This window comes from Lemur catta, chromosome 26 (genome assembly GCF_020740605.2).
Source record: "Lemur catta isolate mLemCat1 chromosome 26, mLemCat1.pri, whole genome shotgun sequence".
Classification (NCBI taxonomy): Eukaryota; Metazoa; Chordata; class Mammalia; order Primates; family Lemuridae; genus Lemur; species Lemur catta.
In genome coordinates this window covers 7,315,396-7,340,723 of record NC_059153.1, presented here as the reverse complement: position 1 = coordinate 7,340,723, position 25,328 = coordinate 7,315,396, and the positions used below count along the sequence as shown (strand labels likewise).

At 43.4% G+C, this 25,328-nt stretch overlaps 1 protein-coding gene across 4 annotated transcripts in view; it reads left to right on the top strand.

Annotated features, from left to right (window-relative positions):
• NDNF (neuron derived neurotrophic factor) overlaps positions 1-25,328 on the top strand; it is a 73,697-nt gene that overhangs the window by 36,998 nt on the left and 11,371 nt on the right. Inside the window, exons 1-2 of one of the 4 annotated variants that reach the window (XM_045537358.1) lie at positions 4,183-4,462; positions 18,949-19,188. The exons of 1 other annotated variant lie outside the window; for it this stretch is intronic. The gene's annotated coding sequence lies outside the window, so the exon portion shown is untranslated. Of the gene's footprint in view, positions 1-4,182; positions 4,463-17,899; positions 17,920-18,948; positions 19,189-25,328 lie in introns of those variants that run through there. 2 more of the 4 variants (XM_045537355.1, XM_045537359.1) reach the window with 2 other exon arrangements.

Below are 25,328 nucleotides of genomic sequence, written 5' to 3'. Positions count from 1 at the left end.
ATAGGCTTGCATCAGGAGTTCTCCTAAGTAGACTTAAATTATACTCTCAATTTTATAATTGTTTTGGACTTTTTTTCCCAGTTTACTGAATATTTATGAATTTCATAATTTAAAAGTAAATTCAGATATAAGTAAATAAATATCTTCCAAACACTTTAATGTGTTATGCTACCCAATACTCACAAAACATCTGTAAGTCAGCTATAATTTGTTCCATTTTTATATTTGAAAAAAAAAAACCCTGATGTTCAGAGAGGTTTTGTCCCACAGCAAATAATTGTCAGAGTCTAGAATTAAATACAAGTCTGTCTGGCTAAATAATGCATTCTCTGTCTAATATGGCATGTTGCCCAAATCTCTCAGGACTCAGTGAAAATACTTACATAACTAAAAATATAAATATGCACAATGCCATTGGTTTTACTATGGGCATATCTTTTTTGAGAAGACAGGGTATATTGATATTTGCAAATTGTGATGTTCAAAACACAGGTATTTTCTGGAACTTTCATAAGAATATCCTTCACAGGGTCTGCAGAACTTTTTGACAGATTCATGTCTGTCATTATTTGGCTGGATGTATTAATGACAAGTCACTTTAACGTCATTAGGACTCAGTTTCTTCCTAATGGCAATTTTACACCTACAACATAGACTACAATTGCTTGGGTCAAGATCACAGAGACGTTTTGTGAAGAGGTGCAATCGCTTTTCAGTCTGGTTGTCTTCATGTGTCTTCCACAGTTTGCCCCGGTCATCAGTGTTGTCTTCCCTTGGCTCCATCAACCCTGCTCCTTCCTCTGTGGTCTTCACCTTTTTCTTTTGCAGGGTCCTCTTCCTCTACCCATGCCTAAAACATCAGTGTTCTGCCACATTCCATCCTAAGTCTTCTCTTCCCGCCTGCCCTCCTCCTCTCCCTGGCTCTGCAAAACCCCTGCCTGCTGATGACTGCTGTGTATCCCTGCGGCTTGGACCTCCTCTCCTGGGAACTCCGCTTCTGGCTGTCCGCACGGAGCTGCACTCCGATGTCACATAGGCACCCCTTCCACAAGTCTGAAGTAGAACTCGTTCGTTCCTCCTGAAACCGCTCCCTCCGTGTGCTGTCTGTCTTGGCTAACGGGCACCACCAGCTGCCCTGTCGCCCCAGCCAGAACACTGGGAGTGAGTCTCGACTGGGCCGCCTCGCCATCAGCCTCTCTATCCAGTCCATCACTGAGGCCTGTCTATTCTGTTTGCTAGATCTCTCTCGCCGTCCCGACCTCCCACATGGCGTTTCTGCTGTCCTGGTTCAGACCTAATATTTTCCTCTGGAAATAACCTTCTCCCTGTGCTCTCTCTCCTGTTCGTCTGGCACCATGATGCCGGAGGAAACGTTCTAAAACACATTATGTGATGACACGTAAGAACCTTAAGATCTGTCCTTGCTTAAGACCTTCAGTAGTTGTCCAGCCACTCACCACCTTCAGGAAAGTTCTGGCTCTTCAGGCCAGCAGAACCCGGCGGACCCTGGCCCTGCTCATGTCACCCGCCACCCAGCCACACCTGACTTCTTCCTTCCTGGGACACACTGAGCACTCCGACACTTTCCTAATCCCTTCTCTTGCTTCTCTCTGGTTCTGGAATGCCCGTCCCCTCCGCCATCCCCGTTTGCTGCCCCGTCGTCAGAAGCTGCCCGAGGATCCCTGCCGAGAACAGTTGGGAAGGACCAGGCACGAACATTTATATAGTGCTGATCACATTTTCATCTGTGCCTCTGTCCCCTCACCAGGCTGTGAGTTCCTCAAAGGTGGCACCGTGTCTTACCCCTAAACCTCCGCAGCTCGGACACCCCCGGCCCACTGGGAACTTAGTGTGTGTTCCCGAAGGCCCGAAGCCCGGGCGTACGTCGCCAGGGCAAGCAGCGCCTTCTCCAGAGAGGAGACTTGTCTCCCGAGCTGAGATGCAGGGGTCCCTTTTCCCACCTCACTGTCGTCTCGTCTGCAGAAGTCAAGCTTGCCCAGTGACCTGGAATGTTCCTTGTAAAGGTTAAGCATCCTGTGGCGTCCACAAAACGATTTCCTGCCATGTAAGCGGTTTATAAATCTCACCCGGGAGCCGCACCGGGCGGCCCGTTACCGGGTCGTTCCTAGCGTCCTCTCGGCAAGGCCGGTTTTCATCTTCTTTGTCCTCATTGCACCGTGGCGTGAGAAGGGGCCAGCGCTTTCAATGCCGACGCCCTATTTCAAATGTCACGTATGCTTAGAACTTCCAGCTCTACACACTAGAGTCTGGAAACCAGGTTTGCGGGAAACTAGGTTCACGGTTGGGAGAATGAGATCACTGACCCGCTGGGCACCCCGCGCCCGTCCTCCTGCCCAGGCCAGGTTGCTAATCAGGTAACTTCTTATCTTCTTATCGTAATTGCCTACTCAGCCGCAATGGCCGCGCGCACTCCGCTGGGTCTCAATTGCTCAAAGGGCTGCCGAGTTTGCGGCGGGGAGGCTGGGCCGGCGGGCGGCGCGGAAAGCGCTCCCACCCCGACCTCCGGCCGCCTGGACGGGACGCGGCTCGCCACTCCGCCCCCAGACCACCCCGGTCGCCCTGACACTGCCATGGCCCTGCGCTGTCTCCCGGGCTTTGCAGCTTCGCTGCCGCGGCGCCTCCCTCATCCTCCCCGCGTGGCGGCAGGGAGCAGGGACGGCGTGTGTCCCCGCCAAGCTGCCCGCGGGGGTCGCGTGTGGGGAGCGCTGGTCGCTGGGCGGGGTGTGGGACTGTGTGTGTGAGAGAGAGAGAGAGGTGTGTGTGTGAGGTGTGTGTCACAGAAGTGTATGTGTGAGAGGTGTGTATGTGACAGAGGTATGTGTGAGAGAAGTGTGAGAGGTTGTGTGTGTGTGTGAGAATGTGAGAGAGACTGTGTGTGGTGTGTGAGGTGTGTGTGTGGTGTGTGTGAGGTGTGTGTCACAGAGAAGTTGCATGTGTGAGAGAGGTGTGTGAGAGAAGTGTGTGTGTGAGGTGTGTGTCAGAAAGTTGTGTATGTGTGAGAGGTGTGTGTGGTGTGAGGTGTGTGTGTCGTGTGTGAGAGGTGAGAGAATGTGTGAGAGAACGTGTGTGAGAAGTGTGTGTGGTTGTGTGTGTGAGGTGTGTGTGTGAGAATGTGAGAGAAGTATGTGAGAGAGAAGTGTGTGTGTGTGAGAGGTGTGTGCGCTTGCACGCGTGTGAGAGAAGTGTGTGTGTGAGAGGAGTGTGTGCACGTGTGTGAGAGAGGAGTGTGAGAGAGGAGTGTGCGCACGTGTGTGAGAGGTGTGTGAGAGAGGAGTGTGCACGCGTGTGTGGAGTGTGTGTGAGAGGAGTGTGTGTGAGAGAGGAGTGCGCATGCGTGTGTGTGTGTGTGTGTGAGAGGAGTGTGTGAGAGGAGTGTGTGAGAGGAGTGTGCGCACGTGTGTGAGAGGAGTGTGTGTGAGAGGAGTGCGCATGCGTGTGTGAGGAGTGTGTGTGTGTGTGTGTGTGTGTGTGTGTGTGTGTGTGTGTGAGAGAGAGAGAGAGAGAGAGAGTGTGTGAGAGGAGTGTGTGAGAGGAGTGTGCGCGCGTGTGAGAGAGGAGTGTGTGTGAGAGGAGTGTGCACGCGTGTGTGAGAGAGAGGAGTGTGTGTGAGAGGAGTGTATGTGAGAGAGGAGTGTGCACGCGTGTGTGAGAGAGAGGAGTGTATGAGAGGAGTGTGTGTGAGAGTGTGTGAGAAGAGTGTGTGTGTGAGAGAGGAGTGTGTGAGGAGTGCACGCGCGTGTGAGAGAGGAGTGCGCGCGCGCGTGTATGAGAGAGAGGAGTGTGAGAGAGAGGAGTGTGTGCATATGTGTGTGAGAGAGAGAGGAGTGTGAGAGGAGTGAGAGAGAGAGGAGTGTGCGCGCGCGTGTGTGTGTGTGTGTGTGTGTGTGAGACAGAGAGGAGTGTGCGAGCGCGCTGGCGCGCAGCGGGAGAGGGAAGGAGGGATGGGGGGAGGCGGCGGGCAGCGGAGGGAGGGGCGGGCGGCGGCGGCGGGGCGGGAGCGGCCGGGGCTGGGAGGGGACAGCTCCGGGCTCAGCGGTGACACTCGGAGCGAACACACACTCCCCGCTCGGAGCCGCCAGACAGCGGAGCGAACCGAGCCGCGCGCCGGCATCGTCCCGCCGCCCGGCGCCCGCACGCCCCCCGCCTTTTCAAAGGCCTCCCGCCGCTCCCAGCTCCGCCCGGGACTCCCCGGCCCGCGCGGCTCCCGGCTTCGCTTCGCGGCCACTTCGGCGGCCGCCCGCCGCGCGCCCTCGCCCGCCTTTGAAGTTTGCTGTGCCTGCCGCAAAGTTGGGACGCTTCGGCCGACGGAATTTTTCGCTTCTCCCCGCTCCGCCCCCTCCCTCTGGTCGCCCGGTTCCCGGACGCCGGCGCCGGGCTGCTCGCGCCGCACCTCGGGGCGGCCGCTCTCCGCCTCCCCCGGGAGGCCGGACGGATCTCTGAGGTGAGCGGCGAGAGCAGGCAGAGCCCGACGCCCGAGCGGCAGCGCCGGCGCAGGGGCGCTCGCTCGCGGGCTCCCGCGGGCCCGATTCGGAAGCGCCGGCGGGGCTCCCAAGGGCGCCGGCTCCCGGGAGCTGCGGGCAGCGGGATGCGGGGCGGGTTTCCCTCGGGTTCCAGGCTGCCCCCGTGGCGGGGCGGCCCCGAGAAACGCTAGGCGGCGGACGGACGTCGCGCTGGCGGGGAAGGCGCGGGGACCGGGACCCGGGGTGCGGCGGGGTCCGGGAAGCCGCGGAGCCTTCACCCCGCGCAGGCCCGCCCGCCGGGAGCACCGTGCCCCCTCTCCAGGCCCGCGCCCTCCGGCCGCGGGAAGGTCTGCGGGGCCGGGGTGTGCGGGGCGGCTGCGGGGGGCGAAGGGCGCGAGGTCGGGGCGGCGGCGTCAGAGAAACTTCCCCGGGCCGAGCGGGGGGCCTGGGGCCGGCTCGTACCGCTCCGAGGGCAAAGCCGCCCCCGGTGGGACCCTCCCGCCGCAGCCGGGCGCCTCGGCGTCGCGGCCTCGGCCGTCCGTGCGCGGGTCGGGGCGCGCCGGCCGCGCCACCTTCCCTCCCCGCTGCGACACGCGGGGCCGCGCCCGCGACTCCGGGTCCCAGCTGTTTCCTTGGGGCCCGTGGCGAGCTGCCCGAGGTGGGGGGCGATGTCGTCTGCTCGTGCGCCCTTCCTGCCCGCACCCGGCCCCAGCAGGGGCGAGCGTCCCGCAGCGTCCTGCACCGCCCCGCACCGGCCCCGCCCGCTGGCGCCGAGCTGCCCCTGCGGGCGCTGCCCACCCTGGCTGCGGGCACGAGTGGCTCCCGGAAGCTGAGACCTCGAGCGGGAAATGAACCCGAGCAAACGTCTGTCTGTGTGTGTCTTTTGCAGAGTTTTTAGCAACTTCGTGGGGTTGATGGATTTGTTCGCTGCTTGTCTGACGGTCCCGCTGGATGGCAGGGACAATCTGCGTTTGCATTTAGTTGATCTCGGCAGACACGCGGCTCTCTCCTCCCCCCGCACCCTCCTCCTCCTCCTCCTCCTCATCTTCGCGTCCTGAACCCCCTTTCTCCTCCGAAGGAGGGAATCCCGCACCTCTTCCTCCTCCTCCCCCTCCTCCCCCTCCTCCCCTCCCCTCCTCCTCCCCTCCTCCCCCTCCCCTCCTCCCCCTCCCCTCCTCCTCCCCCCCCTCCTCCTCCCCCCTCCCCCTCCCCCTCCTCCCCCTTTCCCTCCCTCCCCCTCCCCCGCCCCGTCCCGTCCCCTGAGCGCCCGGGACGGGGGAGTCGTCAGTGCAAATAAATGGGGCCTGCTCTGCTCTCCGCCCCTGCAGACAAGCAGAGCCCTCCCTGGGGTCCCAGAAGGGGAGAGAAAACCTCCTTCCCAAGGGGGCGGTTGCTGAGGGTTTGGTGGGATCCAACTGCTCTGTTGTCCTGGAAGAAGTGATGGATGGACGCTATGTGTATGGAGCAGAGGGTAGCGAGGGCGATCGGCATTTATTATCATTCATTGTTGTTTATTGAGAGTGATAATAAGGCCCTAACCCTCGCTGAGGACTCGTGTTTATACTTGATTGCATGTCAGTCTCTTGTTACAGTGGTTTCAGAAAGTGAAAACGCCAAAACGGCATTAATTCCTCACACTCCTTCTGCATATGGGATTAATCAAATGTCAGAAAGATACTGTCATTTTACCAGACTTTTAATCCGTGAACTTTTAGAAGGTTGTACTCTTTATGAAATGTCATTTGCCTCAGTCTGTCTGCTTAAAGTTTAAAAATCTTGGCAACATAATTAATTATGGTCCCAATTCCCATTTTCAATCTAAACCTATATTCAGGATTATATTAAAATACCCCTTATTCTTCAAAAGTGACTCTTACGAGTTTAAATTCCTGGAGGGGGTAAGGGGACAACTGGGAACGAGGGGCCAAGAAGTTAGAGAAATTAGGACTGTTTCAGATTTCTCTCAAAAATCCTTTACTTCTTCCTTTAAGGAAAGAAATTTCGAGTCCCTTCTCTGCACAGTTCTTAACTTCGGTGAATGTCCTTAATCTTTACCACACGCTTGAAACATAACAGCTTGCAGCCTTGCCTGCATCATTGTTTTCATTTGTGTGTCAGGACATTTTATTCGTTAAACCTGTATGTCAAACACTCAGGCTCAGCATGGCAGTAACACTCTGTTTTAATTAGTAAGTATCATAAAAAAGAAGCTAGAACTCTGTAATAGGACTAAATTGCTATGAATTATGTGTGGTTTAAATTACGCATTTATTTTAGCAGAAATCAAGCCATGAATATAAAACATCTTTTAATCACTTGCAGATACAGCTTTTATCTCTTAAGATGTTAACAAAATATATAATTGGAAAGTACTCTTCTAAGAGTAAGGGAAGCCCCTACCCTCAGTTTATTTGTCCTGGGTCTGTTTGACGTTCATGTGATAAAGTATGAATGTTAAAGACTCAAAACTGATGTCACAGCCTTTGCACTGTCGTGCAGAGGCTATGGTGCGTTGGAAGCAGCCACAGTGGGTTGGTCCTCAGATAACTTAATGCAAAGACTTTTTAACAGCTCAGAGTGCTAACCACTATACGATCCCGGCAAGAGGCTTTTTCAATTGGCTTTATGAACCTTGGCGATTCAGATTTCAGTTTTCTCACTTGGACTCACCAAAGAGACTCTCTGGTAGGGGGAAAAATATGTTCTAAAACTCTAACAAACTATTTGAAATGAACGGGGGTGTAGAAATAAAGTGTATCTGTTGTTATCTTCGTGTATTTATTTCTATAGCAGTTCTATTCAGACTGTCCAGAGGTCAGAATTTTTATTTTAAAACTGAGTGTTTTTCTTGCTGTTGTTGTTAGAACATATTACTTTGATATGATGGATGAGCAGATACTGGAAATGGAATGATTGCACCTGAATTATCAGAAAGCCTGGGAGCAGTGTGTGAATTGCACATAATACGTGCTGATTAAAACGATTTTAATCTCCCTTCCTGAGTTTCTTTGTGATGAGGAGGTTGATACCTGTGACCAACCAGTGCTCACTCCCACTTTTTCTGCTCGATCTTCTTGTCAGCCTTAGCCTGGGGGAGCCAGGGGCCCACAGCAGCAGCTCACAGATTGAACCCTGCCAGAGTCAGTCGCCACGAGCTACTGATTAGGAAGAAAGTATATCCCGTAGTCATCTGTGGGTCAAAGGCAAGCATAACCAACAAAAATAATCCAGCTAATTCATTTGACCTTGAAATAATAGCTAGACCTTATAAATGTTTATTTGGAAGGATTATTCTGAAGAACGTAATTTATTCTTCCCCTGTTGGTTCACAGCCATTTAGTAGAAGCCACAGCATAACCGAATAATAAATAGTAAACCACACCAAATGTTTGCTTTGAAAGCTGATTTTATTTTAAATTTTTATTTTTTTACAATTAGTTTGTACTTTATTTTTAATTTATGTACAGTAAAATTCATTCTTCATAGTGTAGGTTATGTGAATTTTGACAAATGGGAAGAATGACGTGTCCACCATCATAGTTATGCTATGGAATAATTCTGTCACTCCAAAAATTCTCTCACACTATGCCTCTTTGATGTCATCCTCTTCTCTTAACCCAATTCCTGGTAACTACTGATCTATGTTCCTTTCTAATAGTTTTGCCTTGAAAACTGGTTTTAAAATCAAAGTCCTTCAGTATCTACTAAATACTCCTTTTAAAAATACTTTCCATTTCGTGCCTTGAAGTTAGGATAAATTCTGCTTTATTTTTCCATTATATTACAAGAGCAAAATTAAATGACATCTAGGATGCATGCCGTCATGCTTCCATGTTTATTTCCACCTAGGAAGAACAGTACATACTTTATTGTCATTAAAAACAATGACAGAGTATGACATGGAAAAATAAAAATGCTAATATTTTATTGTATCATATAGTGGTATGTTGACTATAAATTCAGTTATATATTTGAGAAAAACCACAGCATTTCAGTTTGAGTCTGCGTTTGCTTGGATGCATGTATTTCCTGTATTTCTTGAAACTTCTGAGATGACACCTGGCATTTGCTGTTCCATAGCCTATGAGTGCCCCAGCCAGTGCTAAAAGCAGGATTCTTGGCTGCCTACTTCCTAAACACATAACCCAAAGATTTAATATCCACACCTTTTATTCCTTTTGGTATTTTACTAAAAACTGCACACCAACAAATACATGAATTTTAGTCCTTTAAAATATTTGGAAAACATGAAGTATATCTTATTAATCCCCTCCCAAATAAAAAATGAGTTGCTTGTTTTACCTTTTAAAAATTAAGGATAGAGAATTTGATCAATGTGGTGTAAAAAGCCAGCTAGCAATACGTTTCTGTAGATTTTTCCTCTTGGAATGAAGAGACAGATTTGACCACAGAACAGCTGGGTATTGGGTCCTATTACAATGTCAATTTTTTTCAAGGAACTTATTGAGTTAGATTTGATTTAAACTTCACTTTGAAGTCCAGAGACCTCATGTTTATAAGAAAAGTATAGAAACTTCCAAGATTACATGTCATTATTCCTTCAATAATTTCCGGATGCTTTGGGAGCTGATTTATTTTAGTAAATTAGTGAATGAGTCTTGGTTTTCATTTGTTAATTTTTTCCTGTAGCAAATTTGAACATGACACATTCTTAATGTTTCCTATAGTTCTCTGAAGTATTTTTAGTTTCACTTATGAAAACTGAAATGAATCTAAAAAAATATGGATGGAGGTAGTAGTATAAATATATAGTTAATTTACCAAATGTCTCTTTTAAGTCTTCTTTTGAAATAACTTGTTCCCTTTTTATAGTTGTGAGAAAATAAAAACATTTTTAGAAATAATGGGGTTATATAAAGTTTGGAAGGAACTTGATAAAAACATGATTATGGATGATTAGAAGTCAACTCATTTGAGCGGAACTCTTAGACACTCTCTTGGCAGGATGGAGACGTTTAAATGTAATAACCAAATTACAAAAATGGAGTTAACAACATCCATGCATTTCTAATGGGAATGATTTCAGCTGACCACAAATAGTGGTGACCAGCTGAAATAAATGGAGACTGTACAAGTTTCTGTCGATGTTTCTTCCCTCTAAGAGAATATCAAGGTAAACACCCTCTTCTTCCAGCTGTGTGCTCAGAGAACATATATTCCAAATTGGACTATACTCAAATGTGTGTTTTATCAACAACTAAAAATCACCATAACTATATCTTCTTTTCTGAAGCAAAGTCCTTATATATACAGATGTACATAAAATATGAGATTGAAAGTTAATGTTTTTGAAAATAAGCAGTAAAATCTGAACTCATAATTAGAAATACCTGTAAGGTGTGATATCTTGTTTTTGAAATCACCATGACTGTTTTTACAAATTATAATATAGGAACTATGAACAAGTTAGTATATGCAACACAGACAATACTGTATCCAGACAGTTGGCAAACAAAATGAGGGGGTGGCATTGTGGTACTTTCTTGAAAATATTGATATTGTGTTTAAGAGAGAAAAGCTAGTGTAAAAGGGCCTGAGTTGTTCTGGATTGCTTTCTTCAATTTAGATGCTATGGTGTTAGGTGCCTACTGGAATGTAGATGGTTACAATTTACAGCACATTGTAGTGAAAAGTAAACCATAGTAATCCATATACAACTTGGAGACGGCTTTGATGACTGAGTTTAATTCATATATACGCTAAGCTTGTAGGCATTGCCAAGTGGAACATTATGCATTTTATCCAGTGATGAAATACATTTCTTGTTAAATTATCAGTCATATAAAAAAACCCACACAAACATAAACATGCTTAATCCATTTGAGTAATTTTGTTAAAAATACATTAGAAAACATATAAGTACCTTTTTATGCATAACACTAGCATATATATATCATGATGTAGATCTAAATATCATGTGTATGTTGATAGTCCTCAAGGTTATAATTTCATATTAAATTACAGCATTCACTAAAATTCATTGATACGGTCAGAAGCTTCAAATTTGGACTGATTCACAAGTAATTGGATCCTGTAATTGAAGAGGCATTTGTTGCCAACAGGGTAACAGAGTTTGCTAGCTAGAACACCTGGCAAACTGGAAAAGGACAGCAATTGTTTATCTCTTTGCTTCCCTGAGTCTCTGATATTGTTAGTTCTATGGGTGATCTGTCGAAGTTTGTGAAAATGTGCTATGAAAATACATTACTTTTTTATGGAAAAATAAAACTACCTCCAAATGGAGACAAAACTGTGCCCCTCTAATTAATGATCGCAGTAGCAAGATTCACCATACTAGCAGATGAAGTAACAGGTGGGTCACAGGAGAGATGGCCTGGGAGATACCAGGGAAGCCACCCTGCCCCCAGATGTTACCTGGGCCTCTCAGGGTACTAAAAGACTACCTGAAAAATAATTTTTCCTTTACTTTTAAAGTAATTTTTTTATTGTCCCCTATAAATATGAAAATAGCCCTGCCATGGGAAATGGATAAACTGATATCAGCTAACGTATTACCAAGATATGTTAATAGCTAGATAAAGCCAGATAGGAATGAGGCCAGCTTAGACAAAATTTTAGAGAGGGGTGATATATCTATATATGTGTGTATGTATGTCTGTGTATACATATATTTATATCCTCTAGGCTCTACTGTTTTGGACAGTCTACCTTTAGTATATACCTGCTCTTTATTCTCTTCCCCTGATAATTCTCAGTTTGTTATATTATAAAAGTATTAAGTTACGTCCTGGGTCAGCTTCATGGGCCACTCTTAGAGGGACCTGGGGCTTGGCTGAATGCTCCAGTGTCACCATCTTGAAATTCCTAATTTTTGAACAAGAGGTCTTGCCCTGGGCCCCACAAATTATGTAACCCATGCTCATTATGCCGTGGTGTGAATCAAAGATTTAAAATTCTGATGTCCGGGAAATAGAAAGTGCATTTGAGATTAACTTTGCAAGGTTAGGCCCAGTGAATATTTGCATTTAAAAACTTGTCTTTTAAGGACGATACAATGAAAGATACGAGATACTCTTTTAATTTTGTGGTGGAAGTTTCCCGTTGCCTCTGAAGTCACACGGAGTAGGTATCCAGCTTCTGAGAGCACCGGCCTTGTAAAGCAAAGGCCTCTGAAAGGGAGTGTCCTCTTTGTTTCATTGCGGTGGACAAGATGCCCCATTATAGTGTAAGAAGGAAATAGCAGATCTATTAATATTTATATTCACTTTTATGTATAAATAATGAAATTAAGTTTTATGACTATTAATAATAAACAAATTAACAAAGGCACAGTCTTACTCAGCATATCAGATGGTCGTGGAACAACAAAAAATGGAAATGGTGACAGCTTCTCTGAAGTAAAAATGATGACATTCTGCTGGGCGTGATGGCACGTGCCTGTAGACCCCATCACTTGGGAGGCTGGAGCAGGAGAATTGCTTGAGCCCAGCAGTTCGAGACTGTGTTGCTTTATGATCGCAACTGTGAATAGCCACTGTACTGCAGCCTGGGCAACATGGCAAGGTCCCATCTCGAAAAAATAAAGTAGTAATAATAATAATAATAGTGACATTCTTATTAGCCCTGTTCACAAAACACCACTGATATTAACTTGAAAAAAATTTGAAATGTACAATGTCATCCACTATAGTTATGATACTCATCCCAGTATAGATTGCCTTTAAGTATTTTATACATTACACATTAATATATATATATATTTTTAAATCACAGTTCTAAGAGGTTTGAAGACCACGGTGTAGACAATACATTATAGAATGAGAGGTCTTGAAAGGAGTTGAGCAGGAAGCTGAAAAATTTCCCACAAAAACTAGTCACTGTTGTCGGGAGTATTCTTAGTTATTTGTATAAGCATTTCATAATTCCTCTGTTATCAATAGATATTATATGCCGTTATGTTCTGAAAATTTCAGTATTCTGATAGTTTAAAAAATGCTTCCCAACACTTTTCATGAATATCATTGTATTAGTCCATTTTGCGTTGACATAAAGGAATACCTGAGGCTGGGTAATTTATAAAGAGAAGAGATTTATTGGGCTCATGCTTCTGCGGGCTGTACCAGAAGCATTGCATCAGCAGCTGCTTCTGGTGGGGGCTTCAGGGAGCTTCCCGTCAAGGCGGAAGGTGAGGGGGAGCAGGTGTGTCACATGGCAAGAGACGAGCAAGAGAGGGAGGAGGAGGTGCCAGGCTCCACACAACCTGCTCTCTCGGGAATTAATAAAGGGAGACCTTACTCATTATTGCCAGGAGGGCACCGGGCCACTCCTGAGGGGATCGGCACAGGACCCAGGCACCCCCCATCGGGCCCCACATCCAACGCAGGGATCACATTTCATCGGGAGATTTGGAGGAGCCAAACATCCAAACCATATCAGTTGTGTTACATTTTAAAGTTTTTCTTTAAAATTTTATTGCTTTTCAGTTAAGTTAGTTATTAACTGATGTTACAGTTGTTTCTGTGCTTTGAATTTTACAACAGAAATGGAAATGACTATTTATTAATAATAGTATAACTTTATATAACCCTTGGTTGTTATAGGCCTTCCACATCCATCATTTTCCTTAATCCTCAGAGCAACCCAGTGAGGAAGATAGCGTATCCTCTTACGCCTGAGAAACCTGACACTCCATTTTAGTGAAGAGACTTATCTAAACTTGCAGAAACTTTTTAAATAAAGTCATAAGTTTTTGGTTTCAGAAGCAAAACTGATGAAAATTTCTAAAAATTTTAAGTTGAGATTAATTGCCAAATTCATTCGCATGGACCCAATTTGCTTAGAATGTTTTTTGCAATTTAATGATTTGGAGTATCATTTATTAAGCCTGCATCCACGAGACCATAATTCTAGGCTTCCTGTGCACTGTTTGTTTTTGGTAATAGTTAGCTAATAGAGAATTTTTTAGGGGAAACCATTAAACTTTTCCACTTTCAAATCATTATTTAAGGTGCAGCAGAAACAACTTCTCTTTGAGAGTAAAAACACTCTAGTTCTAAATGGCGCCAAGGGCTACCAGTGATAGACAGATAAATAACACCTAACATCTATCCTTCCAGAAGGTTAGTCTTTTTTAATAGGGAAATCATGGAAAGTATAATAGAGTTTCCATCTCAGAATGTGTGTAGGTTCTGACGTAAACCTCCCCTGGCCTTCCCACACCCCCAGCCACCATTCGCACAAATTCTGCTCCAATCGTAAAAGGCAAGCTCGATTATCAGTTTGCTTTCTTAAGCCTACTTATAGCTGTGAGACTATCTCTTGAAATCAAATCCCTTTTCCTTTCTTTAGCCCTCTTGATTAGTCCGACTGACCAGCCATTCAAATCTGGGTGTTAAAATGTTCTAGGATGTGCTATGTGTTGAGTTGAGCTCTCTCTTTCTGCATACACATGTAATAGAGCCTTTGCCATACCTTGGAGACAAGTTATTTGATAAAAGAAAAAATAAAAACATTTTCTTCAGTAAGTAGAGCCTAATAAGAAAATTGGGGATTAAAAAAGTAAGTTATAAGTTTATTAGAGACCCATAACCCATGATATTTAAACATACTCCAATTACGTATGGCAGCTGTATCACTGAAAAATCAATAAGTCACAGAATCCCTTTTGAAAATTAGTAATGATTAGTGGTAATTCACCTATACAGTTATTACATTATTCCATTAATTATGTGGCATTCTTGAGAGGTAAGAGGTGAAATTAGATCAGCCTAAGATTTTTAAAATGGATTATTTCAAAATATTGAATGAAACTGTATGTTTCAGTGAAATAATGAGAACTATCATAGACATATATATGAGGATATATTCTATTCTAAAAGCTTAAAGCCCTTTGAAATATAAGAAAAAATAAGTTCAGACCGTAAAAGTATTTATACACCCATATTAATACTCCAGCCACCAAATTCAATCTGTAATTTAAAAAGAAAATCTGTACATTTAAAGTTCATTCACACATTTACAAAGCAGTGACAACAACCAGGCAGTTTTGAAACCTCTTTTTCTCTTGGCAGCAGCCTCTATTTTGTGTAATGACCACGGAACATTGTGGACCCCAAGCTGCAGCTTTTTCCTTAGCGCTTCCTTTAAAAAAAAACAAAACAAACCACACCTAACTGTATATCTTACTTCCTTGCGGGGAGAAGGATGACATAATTGTGGGTCTGAATTCCCACACCAGGTCAGTATTTGTGGTTTGTCATCTCTGTAATTGCTGTAGGTTTATATGCTTGTATCATTTCATCATAATTTGCTATAAACGCATTATTAGAAATGACTGTGGGGTCTGTCTTCAGCGTCTGCCTTTTGAAAGTGTCCTTTTCTTTAATCATCTCTTAATCCAGAGATAATAATGCAGAACAACCCAGGAACTGATGTTGATCCTCCGTGCGTTAATCTCAACACGGGCCTCTGAAATCCTTGGCTAGATCTAGCGCCTGAGGAGCCTGAGCGGGCTCACCTTTGAACCAGTTCTAATCTAGTTTTGTTTATTAAACAACATTGATGTCCTCAGATACAGTGTAGCAAAGCTAAAAAATATTAAGAGTTTACTGTTGTTGATGTGATTGTTTTTAAAAATCCAACATTGTGGCCTTTCCTTTGTTCTTCTTTCTAGTCAGTCTCTACTTGAATAGGGTCCTAACCTCTTACCTTAGAGGTTAGGTGAATAAAGATAGAATAATCTGATGCTGGAACTCCTTCTATCTCCATTTGAAGAGCAAGTCGAAACATGTCTTTTGCTGTTGAATAAAATTTTGCAACCAGTTTGAGAAACTGGCCTACACCATTTAAAGATAAATAGAACCTTTTTAGTTTTAAAAGAGCACTCACATCATTATTTCATTTAATCTTATAACAATCCTGAGAATAATTGTCTCCATTTTGTAGATGAGGTAATTGAGATTGAAAGAGATTAAAAGACTCACTCAAAGTACAAAAGCAGATAATGCGATAATGGTTTGGTTAGGACTTCTTCAACTCAGATCTTTTTACTCTAAGTGATCTTTTTTTGTTTTGCTTTGGCAGCCTTTTAACTGTACCAAAATTTGAATGAATGAATGAATGAATGAATGAATGAATGAAAAAATAAAAATTGCATGATAGTGGAGGATGGAAGATTGAAGAGCAGACCAAAAATTAAATTCAGGTGTTGGCAAGAACGTTCACTCGTGAATTGACAGGAAACTAAGATGTGGGAGGAGCTCACCTGAGACCCTGAGACACGTGAGCTAAGAGAGAATGAGAGGGAATAAAAAGGGAAGTGATGTGTTAACTATGCTTTCTGCTGGGTTCTCCAAATTACTAGATTGTTAGGAACCAGTGTCCTTGGAGAATATTATCTAATCTTTCCAAAGATGTGTCTTGGTTTGTTTTTTTTTGGGGGGGGGTGGTGCTTAGATAAGAGGGCTGGTAGAATAAATACATATTTGAATTTTAAATTATTTCTTTTTGCTAAAACATAACAACTGCATACTTGTGTACTTTCTCCTTTTTTCTTCTTTTTTTTTTTTCTAGAAATAAGAATATTTCTAGGGCATGGAAAGGGTTTAACTATTTTAACTATTTAAGATCCCTGGTATATCTACTCACTCATCTATCTGTGGATCATATTACCTTCATTATAGTTATTTTTAAATTACTACTTTGGTTACGTCATGTGCTTTGGCACTGGAGCCCGCCACAAATTCTCTGTGGTGATAGACAGGCTTTAGTGCTGACACATCAAAAAAACTGCTTGGAGAAGGTGAAGCTTGAGAACCATCAGCTATTTGGGAAAATATGGGATTAGGCCCATGGAATGAAGCATCACTTTTTTAATCTGTGGTATTTGTTATTCTATGGTAGTAATGAATGGTTTCTTCTTGATAATATTTTATTTATTAGTGTTTTTCCAAACTCTGTTAAGTATACGAGTGGTCCACTGGTCCGTTACTGGGCTTTAAGAGAAACACGAACTACTCAGAGAGAATGGACTTCTCTTTTATGTAAATAAGGTAGAGAAAAGAGATCACTGTGAAATAACGTGGCCATAATAATAGTTCTCTTAAAAAAAGGAAGAAAGGATATGGACAATCTCTATTTCATCCACTCCTCTCCCTAAATAGATGTCTAAAATATTAAATATTAAACCTTGGTAATGAATGAAAATTGGAGATCAGAATGTTTGAACAACCAAAGTGCTGGAGGTGAATATCATAGTGCTGCTACTATCAGGTGATAGGTCTTAGTATTTGGGGAGTTTGAAAATAAAAATACATGAGAATACTAGGGTTGGAAGCGACAAAGCCGTATAACCCGGCTACTCAAAGTGCAGTCCATGAACTGTCGGGTCCACATCTCCCAGGCGCTTGTCAGAAAGGGACCATTTTCAAGACCCCACCCCCCAGACCCATTGAACAAGAACCTGCATTTTGATGGGAAAACTGGGTAATTCGTGTGCACATTAAGGGTTGAGAAGCGCTATTCTATACCATGCCTGCTCTCAGATCAGAATGTATCCCAGCCAGGTCAAAATTTACACGTTTTCAGAGGAAAGAGGCCCTCCTGAGTAATGCACTGTGTTTATCCTTACCAGGACATTTTTGTATTCTTAAGGATGGAAAAGAGGCTTCCTTATACCGTATGTCAGACTGCTTTGCTCTCTGCTAGCAGCTTCTTGAAAGCAGTATAATTCAGGAAATATTTATCTGGCGCCTACTTTATGCTGGGAGACTAACAACAGCTGCGCAGGTGATCTAAAGATAGGTGAAGGGTAATTTCTGCTCCTAAACTTATGTCATGTAAGCCTCATGGAGATCTCTTCTGTAGGGACGAGAAAAAATATATTTTAAAAAAATATAATTCAAATAAGATAAAGTACCATAAGAAACAAAGTCTCAAGTTTCACCAGAGGACTCTGATTCCACGTTATCGGCCTCCGGGGCTTCCAGGGGACTGGCAATAGGCACTTGATAAACACCAGTTGACTTCCTGACAGTGTACAGGGAGAGCTCAGATAACATATCGTCTAAGTAAACACCCCCCTGCCACAATCCTGTTAAGACTCTCCCCGGAGATTTTATAGCACTCTTTTTTTTTGTTTGTCACTCTGGACAGTCAGGAAGCATCCTTCCTCTGCCGGGACACCTCCTGCTTTTCAAACTCCTTCCTTCGGGGTCTGTGCCTTGCTGAGCTCAGTCTCCTTCCCTCGAAAGCCATGCTGGGCCGGATCTCTGATACGTCTCTCATCTGACAATGGGCCTCCAAGCCCCTGCCGTCCTCCCTGAGCTTAGCACTGGCCGGTTGTCCCTCACGGAATGCCACTGGCAGGCCACAGTGAGCCAGTCAGTGCCTGTGTCCTCGTCCCTGCGGCTTGGCAGTGTGTCCCTCTTGACGGCTGATGGTGGCAGTTAACCCGCAGGTGAGGCAGCTTCCCGGGTGTGAAGCCTGGGAGGACCTTGCCCTTCCCCTCTCTCTTCCTCAGTGTCCTCAACTGTGAAACATCCCCTCTGGCTCTGGGTGGCTCACTTTTCATCTGAGTCTCTGCTGAAATGTTGCTTCCTCGGAGAGGCCGTCTTTGACCACTCGGCCCAGAAGGGCTCCTTCTCCCCCCACCCACCCTGTCTCCGTAATTCCCCTCCGGCCTCTCAGCCAGTGTTGTTTTCCTTGTAGTGCTCACTGCTCTCTGGAATCAGCATATTAATTGCATTTCCTTGTTTGCTTGTGCATCATGTCTCTAACCCACGAGCACAGGCTCTGCAAGCTCACGATCGGCACACGTGTTGTTTGCTGGCCTGTCCGCAGCGGCTCGGGCAGTGCTGGCAGCAGTTGCCGCGTCAGCTGGGAGCTCTCCCATCCCGCCATGCTGACTCTTTGAAAAGTTTCTGTTGTCACTGCCTCCTTGGTGGTATCGCTGCTTATTACGTCACTAGAAACTAGGTTATAAAAGATTTCTTTGATCCAGACTTTAGGGAGGGTGCAGCCCAGATGTTTAGCAGACAGAGCTGGCAGAACTGCCAAAGCAGTTTTTAAAACCAGATTTGTCTTGAGAACAGGAATATCTTTGAGCTTGAATCATTTAAGTACCTTGTTTTGTTAATGTGGTAAGTAGACCTAGAAAGACCTTTTGAATTTTTAAGATCCTTTGAGAAGGCAGTACGCATGATTCGAGATAGATAGATAGATGGAAAGTGTGTAAAAATTCAAGGTTGTTGCTGATGGACGAGTGAAAAGTTGGATAGTTTTTTAGAAACTTTTTTTCCGGCTATAGTATTCTGTTTTTGGTTTTCAGTTTCATCCTTGCTGTCACTAACACACAAAATTAGTAATGATCTCAGGTCAGAAGACAGAATGATTATTCAGTTTGGTCCATTAGTTCATCCGTATTTAACGAGCGCTTAACGTGTGTACTATAAAATGTATGAAGAGATTGTTGATTTTTCTCCTCTAGGGTGTGATACTTCCCAGCGTGGCTTCCATCCTAAGGACACTGCCCGTCACGTCTTTTCTCCTCCAGCCCACGTTTCTCGCCGGTCTGGTCCACTCTGTGAACTCACCGTCTGCATCTTCGTGGCCCAGGCCTGGGCAGCCCCCTGCAGTCCCGATTATTCCGTTGACTTTAGGATTGCTCCGCTGGTGCTGTTGCTTCCCAAAAACGTGCCTGGAAGCCTAAGTTATATGACTTTGGCAGGTGTGTGTTTGTCGGAAGGCTCATGGGTTTTAATCATCTTATTTGGACACAGCTTATGAATATGCCCAGTCACGTATGCCAAATAGTAATACTTTCTTGTCAAATTTTCTTCATAACTTCTGTATGTCTCTCTTATGCTGTTTCCTTCTTACTTGCTATAAACTACCACTTTCCAGAACTAAAATACGGCTTTGAACTTATTCCTGCTCCAGGTACTCTTGACAAATTAGTTGGCCTCTAATACTGTGCATTCTTGCATTTGAAATGTAAGTTCCAGGAAGCAGGTTTGGGGGGCAGGGATGCACTTACTGCCTTTTTTCAGTGTGTCCCACCAGCCTTCCCTGCGTCTGGCAAACCTCATGTCCTACCGTGACAATGGTAATCAGTACTTTTATTTTTCTAACCGATGCATCTTACTACTTTCCACCTTGGCCTTCCTCCTCTGTGTTTCTCATCACATGGAGAGACCACCTTCCTCTTTGCTCCTCTGCTCCAACACCTTGTTAAGTATAATAACTAGTTTTTAAAAAAGCATCTAAAATGGCCCACTATTCGTAATTTATTTGATGCCACCTGGAAATTCTGCTTGACAAATTTTATTTCTCTCTGATTTCTTCCATTATGTTTTATCACTTTATTGTATGTGTGTTCCTGTAGTCAGTGTGTTATTTTTGATTCCTCTCTTTTCCTCGCTTTCTGCCAACAGCTCACCTGCATACTCTGGGCTGCCATCTGTAAAACACATCCCAGGGCTCTCCGTTGTCTTCCATCTTCTCTGCAAACTCCAAGCCACCACCATCTCTACCTTGCACAACTGCAGTAGCCATCATCTGATCTTTTTGCTTTTACAGAGATGAGGTTGTTTTTTATTTCTGCAGTTTCCCTGAAATCCATTTTCTACACCATAGACAACATGGATCGTATCGTGGCCCTGCTGGGATTCGAGGGCTTTCCATCACACTCAGAATATAATCCAGCCGCCTTAATATGGTTGCAAGGCTCTGTGTGGTCTGCACTTTACCTTTCCCTCTCTCCCACTCTGTTCTCTGATGCCCTTTCCTTTTGTTAATACCCCAAGCTTAGTGCCACCCCAGGGCCTTTGCACCCGCCATTTCTCTCCCCAGAATGCTCTTTGCCGTATGTTTGCTTCACTGGCTTCCTGTTGTCATTCAGATCTCAGCATAAATGTCATTTCCTCCAAGAAATCACACACGGTCTTTCACACAAGCCTATTTTAATTTTTACATAGCTACCAGTCTACCAGTGTTTTCGTATTTGCGTATCTGTTTATGTGTTGTCTCTCACTCCCACTAGAATGTCCCCCTCATGAGGTCATCGCTGTCCCCAGAAGAGTGCCTGGCGTGTAGCAGGGATTCATTACACAGACGTTGAAGGAAAAAATAATGAATGAGTGAATATACTGACATTATTGGATTCTGCTACCTGGATATATGTTTTGTCTTTATAAGCAGATTATAAATTGCTAAGATTTTTGTTCTGAGCCCTCATATCACCCACTTCAGTTTAAAGTATGGAGTCATTTCTCGGCAAACTGTTATTCTCTTGATTTTAGCTCTTTGGGCCATATTTAGCTCTTGGTATCCTAAGGAATCTGTGAAGTCGTTCAATTCTTGGCTACCATGACTATAAAAATCTAATTTATAGGTGTTACATACAGCGAGGACTCAGTATTTGTTTGTTGGCCATGGCAATTCATGTCTCGCCTTCCTGGGTGGCGTGTGCTGTTGCTAAATGCTGTGGCATCTGCCATGCTCCATTGTAGCTAGATTTCGGTAGAGAATGAGGTGTGCAGTTTGTAAACCGCTTTGGGGAACATTACACAGGAAGTCATTTTCATTTTGTGGCAGGTCAACAGGAAATAAGGCTTAGTTGCCAAACTAAGAAAGCAACCAGGCATATTACTGTTCCCTGAGGGGCTTTCATTATTCCAGCAGTCATCAGTTTCTCCCAAGACAGTGGAAGTTATCCCAGCTATGTCACTTGTCACATGACATTTTGGTAGGAAGAAGGTATTCAGTATTTTGTGCCCATTTTTCTTTGCGTTATTTTCTACATTGTTTTTGATATCTTCTAATCACCTATCATGTCCATTTTGGGAGATGTACTCCTTGCTTTAATATAGTGGGTCTGGCTTTCTGGATTAAAGACTGTTCCTATCTGTGGTGCGTTTGTTTGGCCGTTGCTATTATTCATTGTTCTTTTGGCAGGAGTGGTGGTGGGAGTCCAAGGTACTTACTTGAAAGTCTGATCCTCTTTCAAGCCATCTCCTTCTGTAGGCTTGGCCAGCCTTTGAAACAGGATGACCCCTGACCTCAGCCCTGTCGTGAACTATGCACCGGGAGGGTCAGGGGGAGTGGATGACAGAATGGAAAGTTTAACTCCTTGGCATGTTTTAATTTCACATTTTTTATATTAATTTAATTTCCTTCCAGAATGAAAGTTGGCAGCCATTTAGGGAAGTGCTGGAGAAGGCTGGAGTCATTGCAGTTGAAATGCATGTGGAAATCCCCAATCCGCAGGTTATTGACATAATGAACTTGAAAACCCTTCCCAGTCATGCCATCACGTGCCGACAGCCTGCGTTTAGGGAGCGTTAGCACATGGGTTCTGTGCGTCAAGTGAGCTCTCCTTCGCTGGGCCGGGCGGAAGTCGGTATCTTTCCGCTGCTCTCCACAGTTACCTGCAGAATGAGGGCTCACCTAGCGTGAGCCGGAAACCGCTCCTTAGGGCAGACCAGGAGCCTTTACTTCTCCCTACTTTATTTCTCCCTTTTCAAATATGGAAAGATCAGACTACAGATATGCTATATTTCTCTCAAATTTTTTAACTGTGTCAGAGGATTTTTGGATTTTTAAGAACATCCAGCTAACTTCAGTCAACATTTTCATTGTTTGCAAAAGACAACAGAATAAAACCACTTTTGGGAATCCAGCTTTTTTTATTGCTGCATTTTTGCCTAGAGGGATTCTGTTTGTCCAAGCTGGCAAATGGTGGGCATTCCAAGGCGAAAGTGCACAGAGCCCTTGCTTGCTCACTGCTCAGGGACTCTCAGCAAACACGGGGACCCTGCCTGCTACCAAAACTACATTCTTTTTCTTTGCAGTTAGATCAAATGCTTTAGAGTTATTATCATATGTGGCATGGATGATCCAAACAAAAACAAAACGCCCTCGAGTTTAAAATTAGAAGTTCTAAAGACTAAATATTTGCACTTAAAAAGGAAAAGAAAGTAACAGAAATCTCTGTGGCAGACCATTCCTTGAAATTATTCTCACTAAATTATAATCATGCACTTTCCACTCTCTGTAATAAAACAGTGGATTTCATTTATTCCAGATGCATTTGCTTCAAGTAAATCAGAATTCCCATCCTTCTTTTTGGTCATCGTGAATTTATTTCAGTTTTGTGGCCTACACACGATCAGGCACATTGGATAGTTTTTAAGTGAATCTTAATGATACTATGGGTTCTTTTTTTAAATTGTATACTTTGTGTGGATTTATACAGATGAATCTGATTTTAAGTTTTGTAATATGTACTGTCTGTAAGAGCTTTGACAAATATGCTCATGTTTCTGCAAGTGACTTACGGGACCTTGGTGGCTGGTGGTGGAGGGATGGGGGAATGTGCTTTGACGTGTTGTCACAGGTAGGCAGGACTGTTGGCTGCTGTCCTGAGGAGCCTCCAGTGCCGAGAAAGGGTCATAATGGCTTCATGTATGTCATACCTTCTATTCAGAGAGCCTTGCACAGCTATATGAAAACCCAAAGGAACCTTTTATTTACTAGATTTGCAAATCCCTTGTGCTGGTGAGCTAGCATAACTAAACAGCAGTCTATAAATATTAAAGACAAGCTTTCTAGTGGTTTGAAATGTTTCCTTACTCTTAAGACAGTTGTTGTTCATGGTTAAATCCATTTAATATATTTTTAAGTAGTAAAAAATTAACCAGGCTTATTTACTTATTATCATTATTTATACGATTTCAAATAATAAATGTTTATGTTCTCTAAGTGAACCTGTGGTTTAACCAAGATTGGTAAATTGACTAGTTGATCGTATGTAATTGCAGATAAATTTTGCAAAATGACAGTGGGGAAACCACTGCAGGTATTCTGGGGCAAGTTTAATTGTCTTTTACATACACTGTGCTTCTTGTGGCCATCCTGGGTATTTAATTGATACAATGGCAAATTATTCAAGCTCCTTTTAGTTTTTTGTTTTGCTTACCATTGGCGATTTTACGATTCACAAGCATTCCCACAGGTTTGTGGGAAAAGGCTACGCCAGGTCAGCTTGACCATTTAGCTACACTAAAGGCTTCTCCATAGAACAAGAAGTTGAAACTGATGCTGAACATTATGTCTTGGAATTATTTGTACATTTTTAGTTATCCGTCATTTGCTCAACTCCCTACTCCTTGCAGAACAACGCAGATGCTTTGTATCTATTCACTGGCGTTTCTTTTAAAACCGAAGGAGTTGAGGGGGAGAAGCAGCTCCCATCATCAAAGTCCTTTTATTGAAAAGAAAACCGTTCTCCACATATGTGTCTTAAGCTGTAGTGTTTATCTGCTTACCAGAGAGGGGGCAGCACACATTCTGTTTTTATACTGAAATGCCTCTTCTTTGGGGACTACTACTCATTTACCTTTACTCCAGCATTAACTAATTGGATTCATAGTGTTTCTAAATATTTTGACCGAAAAAATATGTATGTCTATATACATATACTGTCTAAACTAATTATATTTATTTACTTTGCAGCACCCAAACCCATCTCTACCTTTGTAAGTAGAGAACACACTAATAATCTCTAATTATATTTCAGAAATAATTTCTCCTTTTAATCTAGGACACATGGACATTCCAAAGAATAAAACTATCTCATGTCACCATAATCTATTTTGCAAAGATTGAGGTGTATCAAATCATTAGGTCATTTTTCTTTTCTCATTTCAGTTTTGGCAGGATCTGAGGGCATAAATATGAAGAAGGCTTTTGGCAACATGAACAATGTCCGAGTTTCAGTTTAGTGTCCGTGTGCTTGATTCATCAGAACATTTCAGTCGAAACAAAGTTAATCTCCTCAGTAATAGGATAACACCACCTAGTTTTTCTGGGTTGTGAATAATTGTGCAACCAAATTGATTGATCTGCATAGTAAATATATTTGGAATTACCCTAGCAACTTGCTACTAGTGTTTGAACTAGAGCCTCAATACTGCAAAGATGTCAGATTTCTTGCTGTACAGACACATTTCCTGCACTACCCACCAGATGGCCATGAGAAAAGAAGTAGTGCTGAAGGTGAAATTTGGATTAGTGTTATTTAATCTGAACATTAAATCTAAATATGCTCTGGATACCTGGAAATAGCAAAAAGAAATGAGAGGAAAAGTTATGCCATTAGAGGGCACTTTTGTAATCTTAGAAGTCTGTTCTTATAAACTGACTTAACTAAGACTTATGTTTAACAATGAATTTTCAGATGTTTATTTAAAGTGAGTAATTCTTAAACTAAATGTCTGAGAGAGAATATTTCATGGTAAGGGAAAAAAAATCTATAAAATCTTAAAACTATGGTGTAAACAATGTTTATGTAAAGGTTCAATTTTTGATCAGTGAATATAAGTTGTAAAAATATGCACAATGTATCTGCACAGTAGTTTTTTGATCAACTATATTCATTGCGTATTTTAAATACATTGTGTTAAAAAATTCTGCCTGTAACCTCATCAAATTGAACAGATGATTAATGCTTCCTAATATCCAAGTTTTTCCCCAATAGTAGTTGAATGTTATTATTAATAGAGAACATCTTGAAAACCATAAACTGACAATATAAATTCTTGCATTTGGGGGCCATGCTAATTGTAAACACTTTTCTGAAAAATACCTGTTTTGTCCATAATTGGTGTGGCAATTAAGATGGTTAAAACTTTTTCAGAAACAAAAAGTGCGACCTGACAGAATTTTAGTTGGGGAAATACGATCTTTTGATAAAACAAAAGATCAAATTGAGTCTGTTCTCTATTGGTGGTAATCTAAATTAAAATGTCTACCTGAGCCAATAAAGTAGGTCAACCAGTAAAATATGTAAGGAAAAGCTTAGTGTCA